The sequence below is a fragment of the Motacilla alba genome, chromosome 12, assembly GCF_015832195.1.
Source record: "Motacilla alba alba isolate MOTALB_02 chromosome 12, Motacilla_alba_V1.0_pri, whole genome shotgun sequence".
Lineage (NCBI taxonomy): Eukaryota > Metazoa > Chordata > Aves > Passeriformes > Motacillidae > Motacilla > Motacilla alba.
This window is the reverse complement of record NC_052027.1, coordinates 8,736,641-8,749,771: the sequence shown is the minus strand read 5'-3', so window position 1 is coordinate 8,749,771 and position 13,131 is coordinate 8,736,641.

Sequence of the window (13,131 nt, the reverse complement as noted above, 5' to 3'; positions counted from 1 at the left end):
CTTTAGTAAGAACCCCCAAGGCTTTTGAAGTAAACTCTTATTCTATTAGAAAATTGTTCTGGTTTAAAAAAATGTAGTAGATTCTGCTTTTAATTATTATAAGCCTTGGAAGCTGAACATGCAAGTGATTTCATTTATTTTACAAATATTTTGGACTCGTTCTTCCAAGAGCATCAAGAAATGAGTGAGACTACTCAAAACTTTCAGGAAACACCCTTCAATGAGTAAACCAAATGACTTTTAGTTCTGTATCTATAACTACAGATTCTTCAAAGGAGGGTGTTGGGGCAGAATTCTCCAGTCTACTATCATTCAAGATTGTGTCACACTCCTCTGATAATGTATTTTTATAGGCAATTGGAATTACATGTGAAGGGTGGTACAAAAATAAAACTACTGAAATCATAAGAGAAAACACTGTCATAAAAATTTCACAGATTTTATACTTTTGATATACTTTATATCTATATAAGCTACCTTATTTAAGCTCCTATATCCCCTATAAAAATGAAATGAGAAGAGGGATGTTTTTATGAGCTTTTCAAGTGAGGCTGAACACAGTATTTGGATGTTCAAGGACTCAGGAACTGTTTTTTCCCCCAACTGATTCTGAGACCTAACATGATTGAAAAACTCTGTCACACTAAATCAGTATTTTCAATTATTCAATTATTTATCCTGTAGGAATCTGGCCCATCAAGACTGAGATTGTTTTGAAAGTCTTAGGACTTGGAGATGTCTTGTTCACAACTCCAGAAAGTGCTATACAGAAATTACTCAAAAATATTACTTATCCCCAAACTTCAACCTGACAACTCTTCAGGATGTGAAGAATCTTTTTCCCAGCTATTTTGGTTGCTAAGTCTAAAATGATGTTTACCCTTTTTCCTAAGGCAAAAATATTAAAATTTTTACTTGCTGCATTTATCAAAACAAACAAATCTTCAAAAGTTACCTAGCTAAGAAACTTTTTGGTTTTTTTTCCTATCTCAGTACTTTGCAGTCTTTCCAGTCTGGCCCCTGTCGTTCCAGTTTAATCTAGACACGCTTTATTAGGTTTCCCTGTCAGTGTCAAGACTAACACCAAAATACACAACATACACTCCTTCAGCATTCAGAAGGACTTTTCCCCATGATAAAATTAGATTTGACATGTCTCATGCTGCCTTTGTGGTTTACAAATATGCACTAATAGCTCAGACCACTGTGAAGAGCCCTCTAGGGTATGGTTATACACTTAGTGTACAACCCACTTCAGGAGAATTCACTAATTCTTATGCACATAGAACTGGGAAAGCATAGAGAGGAGTAGCTCATTTTTTTGGTCTACTGACTTTGCAACAACCCACTTCCCACACTGCAATCTCACCTGTTCTATTCTCATTCTAGAATAACTTCCAATGCAGTTGTTGCTGTTTAATTTGCAGAGGGTATTACAGGTAAAATTGTGTAATGAATTCTGAAGGAAGCAATGTGATAAATCACTTGCTTTTTAAGATTTTAAGTCATTTATGAATGAAGTATCAAAACGTGGAAAAGAAATCCTAGAGCAACATTTTTATCAAGTGTTTAGAGAACATGAGGCAATTAGAGCCTTAAACTCCTGATTTCTAATCCTGGCTCTGCCTCAGACATCCAAAAATTTCTTACACTTTAGTCACCATTATAATGTTTTGCCCAGACCAAAAGGAGTTCAGAAATATAAAGAACTATTTAAAAATGATTACTATCTCTATATTAGCCTGAATATTCTGCCTTTTTAGTCTAAGCCACCCTGTAAAGAACTGCATTCATTTCTAGAGTTGTTAGGGAAATATACTTGAGTTAGGAATAAGTCAAACCCAAACACTGATTTGCATAGCACAGTACTTATTCTTCATGAAATATCCAGGGGGCAGATAAAAATGTCTGTAGGATGTGAAGATGACATTTTATGCTGGTTACAGAGTTCAGCAACTTCTGTAACCTCTAGTCAGTGTAGCAGCCTTTCAATAGTCCACAAGTGAAAAATACAGGGAGTTTTCGACTAAACAAAATCCCATTACCTCTCCAACCAAAACTATACTAGAATTTTGTTTAACTCATAATTTCCATGTCAATTGTAAAGAATAATTTGGAGTACATTCTGAGTAAAATATGCAAACTCCTACGTAATCACAGCATTGCAGCAAACAACATAAATGCAAGAATGATCACCTTCACATCTAATTAGCTCTTCTACACAGTCAGACTTATGCTAAAGCTTCTAATCACAGCCTAACATTACAATGAAGGCTTCAGCATTGAGTAAATAAGATTGGCATAAACACTGTTCACTCATTTTATCTCTTCTCTCAGGTCAAGTTTATCCCACTTTGGAAGACGTCCAGAACAAAGCCTAGAAGGGGACTTTGCTGATGAAGAAGTTGCTTATAGGTAGTTCTTCAGAAAAAATAAATCCAGCACTAATGGATAAAGAAATCATTAAGTCATCTACATAAAATGAGGTAACTTCATATACCTGAAAGAAACAGAAACCTGCAGACTGAGAGTGCCAACAGTGACAAGCAATGAAAATACAGGGAAAAAAGTTGTAGAACTGTACCCTACAAACTCACATAATGCATTTATCTGCCTGTACACACAACTAAGATTATAAAGAAACAGTTTTCATTTTTTGAAATTCAAACAGCAAAAAACCAGAATTTACACATATTCTTCATCCTCAGTTCTCTGCCTCTGAATTTATGAGAGGGCCTTTAGACAGGCCAGCCTACTGCCCTAAAACTGTCTTTTTGTATCACCTATATTTTCATAAAATAACAAATGTTGATTATTTTTTTTTTCAATTCTGGCACTAGATAGAGGTTTTGGTGTTCTAGATGAAAAAAAGTTAAGTCAGTGATTCCTGCCCCAGAGTTCTCAAACTTCAGATAATTAAGAAGGAATTAAAAAATTCTCTAGAAGAATTCTCTATTTTGACTGAACATCTTGGATCTCTTTCAGTCAAATTATGGAACCCAATTTGAATTACGAATTCAAATTATGAATTCAGCAATTATGAATTACTGAAACTGCCAGAGTATTTAAGCACTTCTAAATATCCCACTAGAATAAACACAAAGGAAATCACTCACAATATGAAGGAAAATCTCACTGGTCAATTTTGAGCACTTTTGAGTAGTCAAAGCCACCACTTTTCAAATTGGTGGCTATGACTTCTATTAAAATAACACAAGTTTTTCATAGAGACAAGGAATACTTTTGCCCCAATAATGCAATTCCCAGACTCATGCAAAGGAAGTTGATTGACAATGTACGACAAAAAAACCCCACATTTTTTAGCAGAGAGGTGAGAAAGGGAAAAAACTCAAAATGTAAGCTGAGATGTCTTTCTGTGAATAACAAAAGAAATTAATCACCACTGATGTCTATAAACAAAACAACCCTTTCTCCCTCCTTTCCCCCCTCCCCTTGTGATATTACATAGGTACTGTAGTTAATATTCTAAACTCTTATCCAGGACAAGTAAAATTTCTTGTACATTTCGTATTTGGAGACTTCAGTGTTAAATTTATTAGGGATTTAAAGAATAAATTATTTTTAGTCCTTTTCCTTTAATCATGAGAGCTTGGAATTTTTCTTTTGATATTCATTCACTGCTCTGGTACTCTGCTTAATCCTGCAAATCTTTATCAATGCTCTAAAGCAATTCTGTTGCAGGATGCTTGATTTCCATAATCCCCCCCAGCCCAGATGTTTATTTTTATATGAACTGCTTTTGGGTCCTTTGAAATTTACAACAGTCCTTCAGACCACATAGAACTGAAATGTAAAATAACATAAAATGAGTACCATACCACTGGTTATCTCCCATGTGGGTTTGGCTGCATTTTTTAGAGATGATCTTATTTGACTGTCCTTGTCTGGTGATGGTACTTGTGGTGAGGTGAGCTGAAAATCTGCTTCTCCACTTACAGGTGTTTTCTGAGTCTGAATTTCAGGGTCTGAAATGCAATGCAGAAATGAAATGCCTGTGAAGACTCATATTGTGTACATATGGGGTATTGTACTGGGATGCAAACATCTGAACAGCATGGGAATCTTGCAGGGCAGCAGGAACAGGGCAGCCACAAGGAAGGAAAAATTTAACACAAGGTATGGAAAAAGGGCAAACCATAGTAATTATAAAAAACAGGCTTGCAAAAGTCTGCAAAACAATCAAGAACCACTGCAGCAGCTCAGTTATTTCACAGCATGAGGAAAGAGGAGCATGTGTATCAATAGTGGGTACTGCCAGCAGGTGATGATCCCTGGCTCAATCACTCACAATACAAAGAGCTGCAGAGAGAATGAGCATTTATTCACCCTCACACAGGAGAATAAATCATGATTTAATGAATATGTCTCCAGTAATTAATTAAGTAGATAAAGGATTAGAAAAACAAAGAATTAAATCCTAGATTCAAAGGCACAATCATGCAAAAATTTGGCAGTTTGAGAAGTCTACATATTCTTTGTTTTATGCTCTTACCATTTTGATATTCATTTGCAGTTGTTTGGAGAGTACTTCTTTTGCCTCCTTGATCTAAAGTATCATTGCATGGCCAGGATGGCAGCTCCAATCTCTCATTTTCTGGTATGGTTTCAGTTGGCATTCCTGAATTTTGAAGTTGGCATGATGTTTTGCCACCCAAGGTCTTTGGTACCTTGAAAGACATTATTTCTTGGTGAAAGACAAAAATATAACAGCTTTCAAAATACTTAAAGGTAAAAGACAGATTATGAATTACACTTTTTTTCCAAATATATATTTCTAAATCTTTTTTTAAACACTATCTTTTCACAAAACCTCATGGTAGGCTCTATTCAGTGTGGTATCTTCAATCTTTACAGTCAAGTAGCAAGCAGAGTTTTTTTTTTTTTTCCACTGAGTGAATGGAACAATGCAAAGAAAAGGGTAAAAATTAGAATTCACTATCAGAATAAAAAGACTAAAACTTGTAGTTATTCTGGACCTCAGGAGTCTTTTCTTCTTTGAAGAAAGGAATATCATTTTACAACCTGACTTTCAAGTGACTTCCTACACAAGAGTTGGCTGGATCCCTCATTCTCAGTGTTAAACTGAAAACTGTAGTCCTGATCAGATTCCAAAAACCTGCATATTTGTTGCTCGCAGACTGGGATCAGGTGTTTTCCCTGGCATTGCAATTGACAGCATCACATGAGCTACTGTAAGGCTGACTACCAGCATCCTGATATGTAATTTCTGCTCTGCATTATAGCTCTCATCATAAGGCAAAATATTTGCACACACACAGAAATTTCAGCAGTCTAGAAAAACAAAATTCAGAAAAGAATGATAAGAGTAATTTCAGAAGAAAGAGGCATCTTTATGTCTGATTCTGAATCAGCCTGTTTCATTTAAGTTTTGAAATTCTCCACTCTCTTGTGGCTCAGTTGCAGTACTGAACCACTTCTTTGTTGTATTTAGTCAGAGCCTCTCTGCAATTAGGGCCCGCTGCCCTTGGCCTTTCAGGGCACCTCTTAGAAGAGGCCTGGCTTCTCTACAGCCCTGCATTCATTGAAAACAGCAACAGGATTTCCCCTTAGCCTTCTCTCCTCTGGGCTCATAAACCCATGCCCTGTGCTGGAGCCACCCATGCATTTCCCTTGCCCTCCTCTGGATGTTACAGGATCTCTGGCACTGAGACCTATCACAGTTCTCTGGAGGCAGCCTCTGAAATAAACCTTTAGTTTAACCCCTCTGCTTATCAATGTCTTCCTTTGCAAAAGGGCCAATGGTGTTGGTGGAATTTTGCCCTTCTTACCTTTCCAGGTATCTTTGCATTGGTTCTTCTGTTTGAAGATGGAGGTGGCCCAAGGATCTTTGACCCAAATGCAATATGTGATACATCCTGAGTTTTACCATTGCATATGTTGCCTCTATTACCCAAGATACCTAAGTTAAGAAAATTAGGAGTTAAAAAAAAATACAGTACTTACAAACAATAAAAAATAGCATTTTTTTAGAATCAACTAAAGGAAAAAAATTATGAATACTAAACATATATAAGAGTTATGTTCCTTTAAAGCGCACTCCCTAGAAATATAGGAATAGCAAATACACATTTTATAAAAGTGTGTCAACATATCAGCAAGAAACTTTTGGTCTATTATAGAGACATAATTCTAATCTTGCTTTAAAGATTTATTTAAAAGTGGGTTATTTATAAACAAAAAAAAAAGGTTTGCAGGATTTCTTTAGAACTTCAATGAAAACCTAACTTCTGACGGGAAGAAAAAAGAACTCTAATTAATAAATACCGAATAAATAAATAATAACACAAAACAACGAAGACAAGACTGTCAAGGTATCAGTCACAGCTCAGAGAACTATTTACATGTACCCTCCTTTTTGAAATTACTGAATCTACTGTATTACCAGGGCTGAGTCCTAATATTGCAAATGCACTCTGTTGCTGCTAACATATTCTACCCCTTTCACTAATTTTTTTTTTTTTACTGCTTAAACTGTAGATTTAATTTTGTAAGTCTTTTAAAGCATGGAAATTGCCAACCAGTCTTCAAGACAAAAAGTACATATGGAAGGCAGGTGAATATTCTCCAAAAAATTTAAAAAGGAAGGACAGTCAAATGGTTACACATTAATTTTACTATTGGGGTTGTAGAGCTGCATCTACTATCTATTTACTATCTATTTTCCTTTTATAATTCTCCAATATTGTTAGTGAATTCTCCTTTCCAGAGCTGATAAAAATGGTATCTTCACTTTAATTTATATTTAATGTTTACAATGTCCAAAGATGTTTTCTTGCTACAACTTGTATTAAATTGCTATCTCACTTTAGAGATGTGACACCTTCATAAAGCAATAAAGTAGAAACAAAATATTCTGCCGATTCCCCTGAGCATTTTTCATAACCTTATTTCAAGATCAGCTTTATTTACAGTGTCATCAAGGAAATGAAAAACAGATCATACATTAGCCACCAATATCATCATTTACTGTACTAATAAGCACAGAAGAAGCTACTTACTGCCATTACCTGACTCTTTTCCTGATGTGACATTTGGTTGCTATTAACAGCTGCCATTTCACAAGATCAGATGACCTGTCTTGGTTTAACATCAATTTCTTTTTTACTGGCTACCTTGGGATGTTGTTAGCTCCAATTAGAAAAGCTGATTTGCATTAAAATCTCTCTTAATGACCACATTAATTGACTGCAATTAATTACCTACATCTACACATAACAGTGTGTTGATGACATAATGAAATAATATGTGTAATTAAAAGCGGATGATACTAAAAATAATTTGGGCTTTTGATTATCAAATAAACAAAAAGTTTAGTGGATTAAAAGAAGATTTTCCAATTAAAATGTACCTAAACATACCAAAGCTTCCAGTTTCAAGCAGGCCAACTTCTGAAATTGAAAAAACATGTCTGGAAGGACACATGCTATGTTTGTAAGGTGGGATTGAAGACCACCACCACCACTTATGAATAATTTTACAACTCCAGATTTCCAATAATGAACATAAATAATCTATGTTTCTCTATACTGCTGTTTTTTAATGATGATCTATCTCTTTACAAAATTGCTTTAAAGAGATAATCAGTACTTTGAATCAAGACAATAAGGACTGGAAATATATTTGCCTTGGTGAAATTCTGCTGTTGACTTTACTGTAGGTAGGAAGCAATACACAGTTTTAAAACAAAATAGCAGCTTGAGTAAAAAGCTCTCAATTGTCTGACCCAAGTCTATTTAAGCAACTTCACATCTTGGCATTTGTATCTACAATTCAGTTTCTAGTGATTCTTGGCTTACAGATCTTACTCAAGCAGACAAGCCAACTTAAACATAAAAACACAGGAAATGCTGCTCTAGAGCAGGCCAATAATGTCTCTAACATTCAGTTCCAAAGGCCAAACCCAAAGCTTCAGAAATAGCACAAGATAATTCAGTATGGATTTTTGAAATCATCTGCCTTCAACACAGTTCTTAGTGTAAGGTTGGAAAAACTCAGAAGTGCGAAATTGAATTTTCTCTCCACATTTTTACTGCTGCTAAATACAACATTACTGTTACCTATATAAATTAGCAACTGATTTTGGAATCATACCAATTTCTTTACCAGCCTCTTTTAGCAGTAGATTCCACATTTTAATAATATTCTGTGTAACATGGCATTTTCTTTAAAGAGTTTTTAATTTTCAACTGCATCATCACATCAAATGATGTCTTGTTTTTGTGCCATGAGATAAGAAAAACAGCTTTTATTGAACATCCTTTGTATCACTGGTTACTTTATACAGGCTCTTATGTAAATTTTTAATGTTTTCAGCATATCTTATGTGAGAGATTATCATTCATGCTCCTTCTCCCTGAATCACTTCTTGGTCTGTAACCTATTTTCTGAGATGGTTTAACTGATAATGTATAAAGTATTTCAGATAATAATGCAAAAATGATTTAAAGGTTTGATACCTTTTTCATTTCCTATGAATTTGAATTTCCTGCTACTTAGTTTTTTTAAAACATATTAAAATCTGAAAGTTCTGCTGAGCTGTATCTCTGGTGATAACCTGCCTGCCTTGATTCATTTAATTTTGATCCTTTAAAGCTTAACTGTAGTTATCATTCTCCCCAGAGTAGAATCCTCTGCATTTAGCAAAGCTAGATTTTATGTGATGCCATGTTCCACATTTACCCCCTACAGTGGTCTCTAGACCATAATTTTTCAACACAGTGGCCACAAGACATAAAACCAGTAAACTGAAAACCTTGATTTGAAAACTGTGATATTTCCTGCATGTTACCTGTTTTGTTTTTCAAGAAAAACTAAATATGGGATTGCCTGTCTCACAAGCTTAAAACTTTCTGAAGTCCCACTCTTTATTAAACCAGTATCTGTATCATAACAAAATTTTGCTCCCCTGTTATTCATTTCTCTGTTGAGATTATTCATAACTATGATAAACAATACAGAGACTAGAACAAAAATCTTTTAGGTCTCCTGCTGTTAGCCTTCAGCTGTAACAATAATTTTAAATTTAATCCTTTCTTTGCCTTCTCCTAGCTTTTATCCAAGTCAATAGCTTGTATTGTAGCACACGACTGCCTAGCTTCTTTAATAAATCTCTTCAATGCAATGCTGCCAAAGTCTAAATTATATGGTTTATTATTTTGTAGCTTAAAGAAACATTCAAATAAGACATGACACCAATAAGACAAGATTTCCCTTTTCAGAGTATAAGCTGAGGACACTGCATGCTCATATTGCCAGCAAAGTTTCATTGATGTGAACATACTTTAAAAAGAAGTGTAACAATTTCACTGCAAAATGCTTCAATGTACATGCATATGACATCTCAAATATTGTTATAAATCTCATGCTTGAATTAGAACTGGTCAGGCTCCACACAGACCTCAAACTATAGAACAGACATGTGTCTATGTGCCTGAGGAACTAAAGGTGTGCAGGAGTTGTCATGTTTCATTTTAAGACCTTGGAACTCTTAACATGGACACTTACAAAGCAATCAATTGTTTGTACACGTACTGTATGGATTGTACTCACAGTATTTTAATACAACAGAATACCTGTTTCTTGCACTGCCTTTTCCCTACATTTTATTTTTGGCTTGTGAATTTCATTTAGATCCAGCACTTGTGTAACTTGTGGGACATCAGAATTGAGCTGGCAGGTTGAAGGAATTTCATCTGAGGCCTCATATGGCCCAGGTGTAGCAATGCATGTACCTAGAATCAGAAAACATGGCCTTTACTTCATGACACTATAGAATTCAATTTGACTTATAGTATTTGGTAGATTACCTATACTTTAGTTCATATGGCTATAAAGTTGAAATAGATTATGGTAATTTGAAAAATTTGCTGCAATTGGTCACTTTTTATTCCAAAGTTTAAAATTATATTGTGTATAATTTTAGGCCAAAAATTTTGAATACAGTTAAAGAAATATCCACTAATGGCTGGAATAGCCATGGAAAAATCAACTTCTTTGAAATGTCAGGAGAGCAAACAAAACAATAATGAAATACATTTTGGTAATTTTTATCACAACTCAGCTTTAATTGTAACACCAATACAGTGATTTTCAGATAAAATGAACAGCTAAATATGGTATTCATATCTGTGGGACTGAAGTAGCAAAGAAGTCCCATATATGCAAATAAAGAATTTAACAAGCTTTAATTCCAAACTTTGGACTCCATTATGCTTTAATGATAAACTAAAAAGCTGTCAACCTATGTATTCTTGTGACAGCAGGCACTAGCAGAATGTGAGCTGATTATCTCTGCTTTCCCTTTGATAAACAATGTAGACTGAGTTTATGAAAGCTGCTCTTTGCAAAGAAAGGAATGCATGTCAGAACCATTCCTGATGTTACAACACAAATTCATTGCAAATTTTAGAAGACTTGAATATAATAGCAAATGAATTAGCCTATTTTCCAAGGAAAAGAAGAGGAAAATACAACTGGAAACCCAAACATGAATAAAGGATCAAATATTGAGATTCAAATAAAAAAATCAAATGTCCCATGCTGTATTTCAGTACAGGAGATATTTTTTCAATTTTTTTTTTTTTTTTTTTTTTGCCAAGCCAGTACATTATTTATCACTGTTCAGCAATACTTAGTGATAAAAAATCATACATATGTTCTGCATCACTATGGAAACAAGAAACTAGGTATAGTTTATGCTTGTATGCCTCAGTGTCATGAGGCAGAAAAGATGAAGTACTTCCTCTTCTACCTCAATGATCTCATACAGAAATAATTTCTTCATATATGTGGTTTCTCCTTTGCATTTATTATCATTTTAAAAATTCAAAATGTACTATATACTTGCTACTGGAAAAGAGTACCACACTCATTGCACCTTGAAATCAGTACTTCCACCACACCAAGGAGTTTGAAGCAAAGAACTCGACCCTCGTCCTGGTTTCTGCTGGGGAAGATTTGATTTTTGTCCCAGTAGCTGGTAGAGGGCTGTGTTTTGGATCTGGCATGTGAGCAGTGCTGATGACACACTGGTGTGTCACTTGTTGTTCAGCTCCCCAAGCTGCCCTGCCAGGGAGCAGATGGCAGAGGGGCACAAGAAGCTGGGAGGGGACACAGCCAGGACAGTTGGCCCCAGCTGACCCAAGGGATATTCCAGACCACATGGCAGTGTGCTCAGCACATCAGCTAGAGAGAAAGCTGACTGGGGGGAGCTGCTGGTGGCAAACAAATTATGCAAATAAAAAATGTTTGTCCTTCTTGGATTTTATTTATCTTTTTTTTCCCTTGTCACTACAATTTAGCAGTGTTAAGGTGTTCTTATCTCAACCCATACATTTCCCTATTTTACCCTTCTGCTTCTTTCCCCCATCCCACTGAAGGGAGTGGCTGTGTGGTGCTTAGATGGTGGCCAAGGTTAAAGCACAACAACTCCCAATACAAGTTGCAATGTCACTGCATTCAGTGGAGCTCAACTAACTGGTCTAGTCATTCTGAGAGGGAAAAAGCTTTATTAAAGAGTAATTGTTATCTGAAACTTAATTAATAATAAAAATCTTACTATTGTTTTTCTTTAATTGGGTATGAAGATTAAGTATGGAATCATTTAAATTCAGCCAAACCTTCAGCTGTAATGAAAATTTAAGATGGGTCTAGAGAACAAGTTTGGAGGAGTAGCTGAGGGAACAGGGATTGCTCAGTCTAGAGAAAAGGAGGCTGAAGGGAGACTTTGTAAGAGGTAGGTGTTGGTGTCTTCTTCCAGGCAACAAGCAGCAACATGAGAGGAAATAGCCCCAAGTTGTGCCTGAGTATGTTTAGACTGGATTATAGGAACACTTTTTTCATCAAAGTGAATGATGATGTCAAGCCCTGGAACAGGCTGCCCAGGGTGGTGGAGTCCATTCCTGGTCGTATTTAAAAGCCATGCGGGTGGGGCTCTTAAGGACATGGTTTAGTGGTGGCCTTGGCAGTGCTGGCTTAACAGTTGGACTCAAAATACCTTAAAGGTCTTTCCCAGCCTAAACAATTCCATGATTCTGATTCCATGAATTGCCTAGATAAGGAAATTCAAAAGCATACAGAAAGTACTAATGCCCACCAGCTGTGTAATAATCATAGAATTGATAATGAAGTAATTAAAAGTGTAACATTTTAGTATGCTTACAGTTTATTAAAGCTGTTGACTCATTATGTTAGCTGCATTAGAATTTTGGAACTCATTTAGAATATTTAAGCACATTTCAGAAGCTGTTTAGAATGGAAGGGAAAAAACAATGCACCAATGGAATTAAATTAAATTAATGCCAGTGAGAGCTTGAACTGCAGTTTCCTGCTGAGAATTTACCATATTCTCTCTGTAGACATTTTAAAATTAATGTTTTTTCCAGTCTTACCAACAAAAAATCAGAAGAGTAATCACAAGGTTTGCCTACTCTCCCCTATTGGTTGAGTGTTTCCAACTGGAAGATACATTTTGCTACACTTACAATACTGTTAACTGCCCCTCCTTCTGAAACCAGAAACGTTTTTTCAGGTATGTTCCTTAAAAGCTGAAAAATGAAAATTTGAATGAAATAGAAGCTGAGTTATTCCTAGGGGTGCCTTTAAAATAAGAAAGTGCCAGCTGTGCTTTTGAAATTTCTCCTGTATTACTGCAAATACCAGTGAGGAATGAAGTTCTCTCCTTGGAAAATGATGATTCAGGATTATGATGCGAGGCTGGAGACTGGTAAACTTGACCAATATCCTGATCTATTACAAAGAAACCCTGTAATTTTTTAGCTCACCACCAATATTACTTTCCCAATAAACAAGGACACATTAGGATAACTGGACATGATGTGAAGTGTTTATTATAGTTTCATAGCTCTGTTTCATATAATGTTTTGTTACAATTTTGTCTGCATTATTTCAGAAAGAAATCTTTCATCAGCTGCTAACATCCAAAATTAAGAAAGCAAACAGAGAATGCTGCTGTTTTCAGTACTTCTCTTTCCTCTCAGATACTCTGTTCCTGGCCAAAATCAGATTTCTATCAGCATAAGATACCCTCATTAAAACAAGCTCTCTACTTGATAAATCTTGCCAGAATTT